A 9,509-nucleotide genomic window follows, 5' to 3' on the forward strand; every position below is an offset into this window, starting at 1 on the left:
TTTTTTTTTTTTTAGTTTTTTTAGTTTATTTTATTATAATTTAAAATTATTTATTAATTATTATTATTATTATTATTATATATATATATATATTTTTAGGTGTCTACACTAAGTCAGACCAAAATCAATATCATTCAAAAAACATTATTGCAAATATATATATGAACTCATCCATGACACAACTGACAATATAATAAATTACTAGTGTTTAACAAGCATGCCCAATCCAGGCTACCAGAGGCGGAGGGGAGTGGCACCCCACCCAACAAAAAACAATTTTAAATTTTTTATAACTTATTTTTATACTTTTAAAATTTTATAATTCCGTCTTTACAAAATTTTTTAAATTTTTTCAACATATTTTTATTTTTTTAAAATTTTAAAATTTTACTTTTACAATAATTTTTTATTTGATGAGATATCTACAACAATTAATTTTAATAAAATTAAAATAAAACCTATTGCAATAGAATTATTCTCAAACCTCACTTCTTTAAAACTTCATAATCACTGACTCTAGTTCTCTTTTCGATATTGTAGAAATAAAAAAAATCATTTTTATACCATTTTGCTTGCCGGCATTCTCTGTTTAAAAAACTTATAATTAGTAACTCAATTTTCATATTATGATAATTGATAAGTTTAGTTTATTTATTTATTTTATTTTTAATATTTTCAACTTTAAAATTTTTTTATTTAATAATTTTTACTTGTAATTTTGATTTAGAATTTACCGTTTTAACCATTTTTTTTGTTGAGAGCAACAAAACAAAGATTTGATTAAGCACATAAGATTAGTTATTACTTATTTATTTAGATATTGCTTGATTGCTTTCCTACAAATTCTATCTTTTTTTTGTTAACTTAGATTCTTGTGAACAATTAAGTTTTTTATTTGAGATTGCTTCTTCATTGAATTGTTTATTGATATTGTATTTAATTTTTGTGATTAATTTTAGGGAATTGCTTCCCCATTAAATTGTTTATTGATAGTCCTTAATATTTTTAAGGAGATTATTTCTCATTGAAATTTTTGTTATTATATATTTTTTTAAGTTTATCTAAAAATTGAGATTATTATCATTATTAAATTATTTATAATTATACTAGTTAATATTTTAAGTGAATTATTAAGATTTATTTCTTTAAATAATTTTCAGAATTTAGTTGTATAATTTACATATAAATTTTTTTCATCTAAGTTGCTTTTTATTTTTGTCAACATTGAACTTCTTGACATTATCTTCAGCTCTTTGCCCCCTAAACGAGAAATCCTGACCCGCAACTGCGAGTTAGTAATGAACAAAAAGAACCTAACATTCTAATAGGCTCATGGGCAACTTGTGGTAGCTCAACGTACCTAAATCATCCATAATTAACAATGGAAGGAAAGCTTAAAAAGAAGTGTTTACAAAAAATATCCAACATAACTAAATTACGAGAAGGGAAGCAAGCCAAAACCTAATCCTTCAATCCAAACAGCATCCCAAAACTATGTCCAGCTAGCTTCTAATAAAAAAATGCTAGCAATGAGGCATGCCGGGTACATGATGAAGGATTTGCTGTCTAAGTGTAAGATAGATAATTGCTTATGGGGCATCTGTTCTTGGAATGAGATTCTCATCTTACAGATAAGTGCCTTTAAGGACAGTTTTTCTTTCATTCTTCTTTTGGATTGGGGAAAAGAAATTTCAGGGACATTCTTTATTTTATTTTATTAATAGCTAATTTGATAATTGCCTTATGTCATTGCAAAGTTTATCCTAAATAGTACTTGACATAATTTTTCATCAATTACATGGTCATTTTGATGGGTTTCATTGGACTGTTAATTCTGCATTAATGCCTTAAAATCCATGTTCATTTGTGGGTTGATTACTTACTTATGGATGGTTGCTTACATATAAGTAGCATGCATATTAGTTTTTTGGTTAAATTCTTGTGTACACATTACCATAATAAATATATAGAAGGGGAATAACATTATTTTGGGAGGTTTTGTGGATTATACTGCATTTTCTGATTTACAATAATGTTTAGAGTCACTTGTACCCGCACATTAAGGAAGTTCATTTTTGCAATCTATTTAGGTAACTATTTGTAGTATAATTCTAGATTAGTCCAGAAAACACTACAACATTTTTGACCTTTGGCTGAAAAAAAATTGCAGTCATAGGTGAAAAATATGCAGCCTTAGGTTAAGGCTGCACTTTTTCTAAGTGCAGCCTTAGCCAATGTATGGAAAAGTATGGCTGCACTTGTTTATGGGATTCAACAGCAAAATTAAAGTGCAGCTGTATGCTATATGACTGCAATCTTAAATCATATGGTAGCATATAAAATGTGCAGCTAAAAAGTATAAAATAGAGACACATATAACCTTTTAATATGTGATAGAAAGACATGCTCACAAATCATAAAATCAAATTGTAGAACTAATGCCTCAAAAATTAAATGCTTTAAAAATCATTTTCAAAGGTCTTTACAATGTTTACCGTATGGAATCAAATGTTTATAGTAGAACTAATCCTTAACTAATTTTAGTCATCTCTCTCTCTTTCTCTCTTATTCTCTCTAATTCCTCTCTATACATATTTATTTGTCCATTCTCCAACCTAACAAAACCAGTTGACATTGCAGTTCCTAGCCTTCCTTACCTGCAAAGATTAAGTTGCAAGATAAAATTTATTTGCAAGTAGTTTATATAATAGGTAATATTTTTTCTAAAAAGCATAATTATATTAACCCATCACCAATGGATGCCATGGCAAGTCTTTTGTCTTATTAGCATCAGACTTTAATGGCATAAAAATTGGTGTGGTAACAGAGCCGTACAATTACAATAAAATCTCTATGAAGTGGCTAAGTTCAGTAAGGACAAGATGAAAAAGAAGACTGAAAACAGCAGGAGCCAAAAGTAAGGTAATCAAGAAATGCTTCTGTCACAAAAATAAAATCAAAGCCAAACCAATAGACCTAAGACCTTGCTGTGTTTCACTAATAGAAACTGCCATCAGAAAATTAAAAAAGAGACCCCTAGGATGAGTCATCAAAAACAAGGAAGCTTCTAGCAGAGAACAATACATCAAAAAATCATGATAGAGATTTGGTAGATAACAATTCCAATGATAATGCTAGAACAAAATTATCTTCAAAGCAATTGGAATCAATTTCTCCAAGTATCTTGTTAGGCTCATTTGTTTGAAGTTGTGCCTTTATTCTTCTAAGAGAAGTTGAGGAACATTAACTTCCACCATTTAAGAAAAGTAAAAATGATATCACAAATAATAAATCTTAAATTATATTACAAATTAGAACCTCAAAATTGTAAAAACTCTTAAAGTGGTTGCAACTTACTAACCTTACAAATCTGATTTAAAGATATATTATCAAATATTTGGTGTTTGATTATTTGTTTCATTTCTTGACAATCGATCAACGATGATTCATTAAGCTGCAAATTATTATAAGTAAAAAAACTTGAGAATTGAAAGAAAATAAAAAAAAATAGTTGCAATAGATGTTACCATTTGTGAAGAAGTTGATGGCCGGTCATTTATGGTTGAAGTTGCTGGCCTAGGAAACCTCATTTGTAATTGTGAGATCAACAAGTTAATTTGCTGCAAAATTGCTGATTTGATAGTTAGAACTTGATCTATCATTTCAGTCTCGATAGATTGTACTTGCTGCTCCAACTTTTTTTGCATCTCCTATTCTAATTCATTTTTCACTTCTTTCATCTCATCCATAACAACTCTTCTAGCATTTTCAACAATTCTTTGGGCATCCATGGAATCAAATGAAGGTGGTTTTTTCTTCTAATCTGAAGCAGTCGCACCTCTTTCATAAAGAGACACATGGCCAGCTTTGTTGTGCCCCATTACATGAGCAAAGATTTCATTTTGAGCTTCAAGATTCTCAGAATTCTCTAAATTTTGAGATATTTGCTGCTTATATTCAAACTGAAATTAAACATAAATAATTATAATTAAATTATTCATGTTTATATGATCTTTCTACATCATATCAATATAAAGTTTGTAGTCATACCAAAATTCTCATGCTTTCCTCATCCAATTCTCCATTCTTGTGTTTATGTATAAAAAGAAACATATCAGCTTGGGATATTTCCTTTATGTTTCCCCTATTAACTATCTGTATTAATAAAAAATAAAATAAATTACTAACAAAATAGCTTACAAGTTAACAACATTATAAATACAATAAAGGGTAAAACTAGTACCATATATTCATGGTGATCCAACTTTTGTACAAAAGACAAAAGAGCACCTAGGCATAAGGGGCATTAATTTAATCAAATTAACCCCACATGGCAACATGATTCTTTCTCCACTTCCAATGACCCCAAAGGTTCCTTCCTGGTTTCTTCTTTAACTTGAAAATTAACAACAACTATCACATGAACACCTATATTTTATATATAATATTTGGATCAGATCTAGGGAAAGAAAATGAGTAATAAACATTACACTAGCTATAGAAACAAACATGTATACTTTTGTCTGCATGCATACATATAAAACAATATAATGTTTTAGACTAAAAGACTAAGACGAACCTTGACTCTAAATACAAAATAAGATTAACAGTATAAGAAGAAATAAAAACTACATATGGATAAAAGATAATCATTAACTTATTCCATCTTAATAATTTCAAAAACTACCTTGATGTGTTTAAAATACATACCCAGACAGCTTACCGGAACTGATGTACTAGTGGATGATTCTGTGGATTTGAAGATGAACTAGCCTTGACATTTTCAAAATCGATATCAAGCAACTTCTTAAGGTCAGGTAACTGTAGTTAAAACATGGAAGCAAAAGATGACATTAATTCAATAAGTGTTAGTATACAAAATGATATTAATTCAATAAGTGTTGACATTAAATGTTAACATTAGATGTTGTTATTTCAGATCATTAACAACGACAATGTGCAAGAAACTGCAAGGGAGACTGATGGATACTTCATTAAGAGTGGGATTGTCACAGTAATCAATGATTCTTAGAAAATGCTAATAAACTACATAGATATTCTTAAATGTTTGGTTGGTCTTATATCTTGCCCAGCTAGAATATACTTTTAAAATTCATATATATATATATATATATATATATATGAGTATATCTTCTGATTGGGATTTGATAAAAGATTTGATGATGTGGTTGGTTTTGGATCCTTTCATTTTCAAAACTGGCAACAAACCTAAACACTATACAAACCCTCAATAAAACCTCATGTTGAAATTCCTAGCAAAGTTTATTATATAAAAATAAAACTTGAGTGTGTACTGTTGACTGACTTTGATGGAACGTGAAGTCAAGTGGCCTTCGTCCTTTTCCAAGAACTGCTCTAACAAATTGATGAATTGACCTTAGGACTCGGTGACAGAGGGGACTAAACTATAACAAAAGAAGATATCTTATTGACGGTAAACCATACATAAGGTTATATTAAGAAAGACCCCCTTATCATGTCTAGCTTGTTCCAACTTACGTTGTTTAATGTTAAAAGCTTACTAATTATAAGCTAACTTGACTTGAGATTAGTAAGAGTAGAGCTTGAGAAAATTCTCTTTACAACATACCTACTTATGTCAAAATTGGTTACAACACTTGTCCCCCTAAACTTAATTGCAACAATATCATAAGCTTCAGTTGCTTTTTCTTGTGTGCCTATAATGTAGAATATAAATTATATTATTGCATATCATAGTTAGGATTCTTTGGGAATTGATAGCTTAACTACATTAAATTTTATAAATAAAAAGTGAAGGACAAAATTATAATCCAACTGCCAATTTCATCAAAGCATGTCGTTGAATTACCTAGCTGAGCAATGTAAAGGCGATTGTAATGACGATAAGCACTATCATAGAGCTTATAACATAGTTTCTTTAAGGCAATTCCATCATCGACTAAATTACAAAAGAAATCGAAGGAAAAAGCACTAAAACTTACCTATGTTAGATTCTCAAGCAACCAAAGTCATCTTACTCCTAGAATCAAAGAGACAAAATAGAAAACATTAACTGCAATCAAGTAGAAAATAAAAGAAAGAGAAAATTAATGAAACGAAAATCCAATTTAAAAATATCTCACAAATCAATAAAAGAAAGACCAATAACCTTAAGCAACCTTATATTGATATCTATATTTCCTAAGCAACCTTAATTTGCGATCAAAATCCTTAATTAGTGTTATAGGAAACCCTAATCTAAACTTGATCTACATAAATCATGCTTAAAATAAAAGAAAATCAGAGGAGAAATAGAGTGAGTACCTGAATCAGAATTAGAGAATTGAATATGACCACTTGCCTGAACACAATAAAAAACTCTATTCAACATTTGTTCAAAATTCTCAACTATCAAATTTCAAATAGATTTGAAAAAATAACGAACAAAAATAACATAAAATCAAAAGAGTTGAGAAAATCATTGAGGATATCTTTAGATCTGTGTCAACCGAGAATGTTTTTAGTAGCCAAAGAAAGAAAAAGAGAATTGATGAATCGAGAAAAAGAGATTTACCTGTCTTAGCAAAATTGAGAGTAGATCAAATAATTTGTACGGAGCAGAGCACCTAGGAATTGAAATGGGCAAGCTCAAATATAGGAACGCGTCTAGGACTACGCATGTGACACAAATCCATTTGAGTTGGTTGACATCATCAACTCTTCATTTGTTTGGCATTTTCTAGAATCATGAAAAGTGAAAGCAGCAGGGCAGAGCTAGAGGGATTTTTCAAGAATATAGTCTATTTGACCACGTAAAAGGCAAGGGGCTTTTGTTTGTTTTATATTAAGCTGTTGGCTGCTTTTATTTTGTGGGTTTTTCACTTTTTTAATTTTTTTATGGGATTACACTTCAAATAGTGTAATTAAATGAAGTGTATTAAGAGTAATATGATGAATTTAGTTACATAAGAAAAAATGCAACTAAAATTTTGCAATAAAAGGGTAAAAATGTTGTAGTGAAATCACTTTGTTCTTATGTTGTCTTTTTCTCTAGTTATTAGTTAGGCCCATAGTTCTCCCACATCTCACAATGATTTATCTCGTTTTTAGTAGTGGTAGTATAATATTTTAGGCAGATACAGTTAGGGCAAATCATGTATATAGAACTCTAAAGAAATGGTCAGTAATGTATGGTAGCTTCTATAAAACATCAAAGTTTTTGGAATAAAGAGCCAGTAAGGGTATCGCAATTAGTGCAATAGCAACTGTAGACACCTAAAACAAATAAATAAATAAATAATGTTAAATTATAATGAAACAAAATAATCAAAAATAAATGAAAAAAAAATCGAAGATCAAAAAAATCCATCAGTAGAAGCTACCTAGCCACATAAAAAAACAAAAAAATTCAATCAATCAAAAAAGGGGGAGCCAAAAATCGAATCGGGGTTTCAACGAGGGATTCGGTTCGGCTTGAGAGAGAGAGATCGGTGACCGGTGAAGGGAAGGTTGGATCTGTGGAGCGTCGGCCACCGGCAGGGGAAGGCCTAAACCCGGCTAGGTCACCGTCGACCGAACCAGGGAGTGCCAGATCCGTCGATCGGAAGGGGAGAAGACTTCGAGGGAGAGAGGGAGGAATGTCTGGGCCGCCGGCTAGAGAGATGCCAAAGGGGACGGGACGTCGGCTTCGGCGAAGAGGAAAGGTTTTAGAGAGAAGTTAGAGAGGGTGCGACTAGAGAGAGAAAATAAAATCTGAAAATGAAAAGAAAGGCCAAAAATAGGATTTATATACCCGAGTTTAGGGTCTAAACGGCGTCGTTTCAGTGGAGTGAGGAATTTAAAAGATCAACGCCTAAACAACGTCGTTTGAGGGAGTCCCTAGAGCCCCAAAGCGGTGCGTTCAAGGGAGGGCCAGACGGACCAAGGAAGCAAGCTTGGGACACTTTCGTGCAGCCCAGACAACTTGGGCCATCATTCTAGCCCAAGCAAGGTGAGGCCTTACCCGTTTCTTGTGGATTTGGGCTTGTTGTTTTGGGCTTATCCAGTTTATTTAATTGTTTGCTTAGCTTAAATAAAAATATAAAAATAATAAAAATAAAAATATATAAATAATAACAATAACGATAATAAGTGAATAAAAAATATTAATATTATAAATATATTTAGAGGCTTGTAAATAATAAAATAATAATAATTCATGATGCGAATATATAAATAATAAATAAATAATAAATAAATAAATAATGAAAAATAATAATAATAAATAATATAATTGGAACAATTATTTGAGTATTACCACCTAAAAGGGGTAAAGAGTTACCTTTTTCGGGTGGATATTTTTCGGGTGCGAAGTTTGAGATAAATTTTCACCGAAGCGTCGGGATAAATTTGAACTCTACATTTCAAAACCCATTAAGTCAAATAGTCGTTGTTAAAAAATAATATATGTAAAGAAATTTTGTTACATTCGAATTAATTAGTTAATGAGCTTAAATAAATATTACTAAATAAAGTTAATTCAATCGTTTAAAAATTAATTAATTATTTATTAGATAAGCTTTGTAATCAAGTAAAAAAATTAACCAACAACGAATATGGATTTAAATAGAAAACCAAAAAATAAAATATATATAAATAAAAAAATAATAAATAATAAATAATCTAAAATTTTTTTAAACACCTAAATCAATAAACGCGTGCATGTAGATATCATCATTTTATCCTGTCATAGCATGCCATATTTACCTTGCAAATGGTGCGGGAGTCCTGATGATGGGATTTCCCCGAAGAGCTTGTAGAGACGAGTTCTTCCGGGGATATCTCTAGGTGAGGAGAATTTTGAGACTTCACTAAAGCGTTGGGATGGTCTTCGAATAATTTTTCAATAAAAGATTACTGACCCCATTATTTAAAATAAACGAGTCATGACATCATTTTACACTTGCATCATGTGCATACGTAAAACCAAATAAAAAAACCCAGTCTGTCAATTTAATAAAAGTTTAATTAATAAAGTAGGGATTAAACTAAGAGAAGGCTATATTAAGATAACTTAAGATTAAATGGTACCGTTCGTGGAACGAGCGCCACGGAGGTGCTAACCCTTCTCCGTGAGTAACCACACTCCCGAACCCATCTCTAAAAAACGTGGATCAATTCTCGTTCTTTCGACGGACCTAAAATTAATTTAGGACTTCGTCGATTAAGAATCGGGTTAATAGGTGACCAATCACACCTAGGTAAAAAAAAGATTGGTGGCGACTCCTAATAGATTTTAATTTTCGCCAGCGTCTGGCGGACGGGTTCCCGGACCCGCACGTTACGACAGATGGCGACTCCACTAGGGATATCGAGAGTCAAGCCATTAATTAATCATAAGTTATCTTAAGCCTTAAATAATTTGCTGTTTTCCCTAGCATCAATTTTGCATATTTTGTTTAATGCATTCATTTATTTTGCTATTATTACTTCACTATTTTTAATAATTGCGGGAAATTTAGGATAAGGGGAGTGTGAAATTATTGGTC

General features: G+C 30.7%; 1 long non-coding RNA gene across 8 annotated transcripts; it reads right to left on the reverse strand.

Moving 5' to 3' along the window:
• Positions 2,441–6,800, reverse strand: LOC18608605. Of its 8 annotated transcripts, none has more exons than XR_001926340.1 (8): positions 6,557–6,800; positions 6,307–6,343; positions 5,985–6,022; positions 4,724–4,821; positions 4,244–4,428; positions 4,051–4,155; positions 3,528–3,962; positions 2,441–2,657 (listed from the first exon to the last, which is right to left on the reverse strand). It is a non-coding gene; the product is annotated as an uncharacterized LOC18608605 (long non-coding RNA). The 8 variants fall into 8 exon arrangements; XR_001926342.1 differs by having other exon boundaries at positions 4,244–4,395; positions 4,711–4,821; XR_001926338.1 differs by having other exon boundaries at positions 4,711–4,821.

The sequence above is a fragment of the Theobroma cacao genome, chromosome 2 (genome assembly GCF_000208745.1).
Source record: "Theobroma cacao cultivar B97-61/B2 chromosome 2, Criollo_cocoa_genome_V2, whole genome shotgun sequence".
Taxonomy (NCBI): Eukaryota; Viridiplantae; Streptophyta; class Magnoliopsida; order Malvales; family Malvaceae; genus Theobroma; species Theobroma cacao.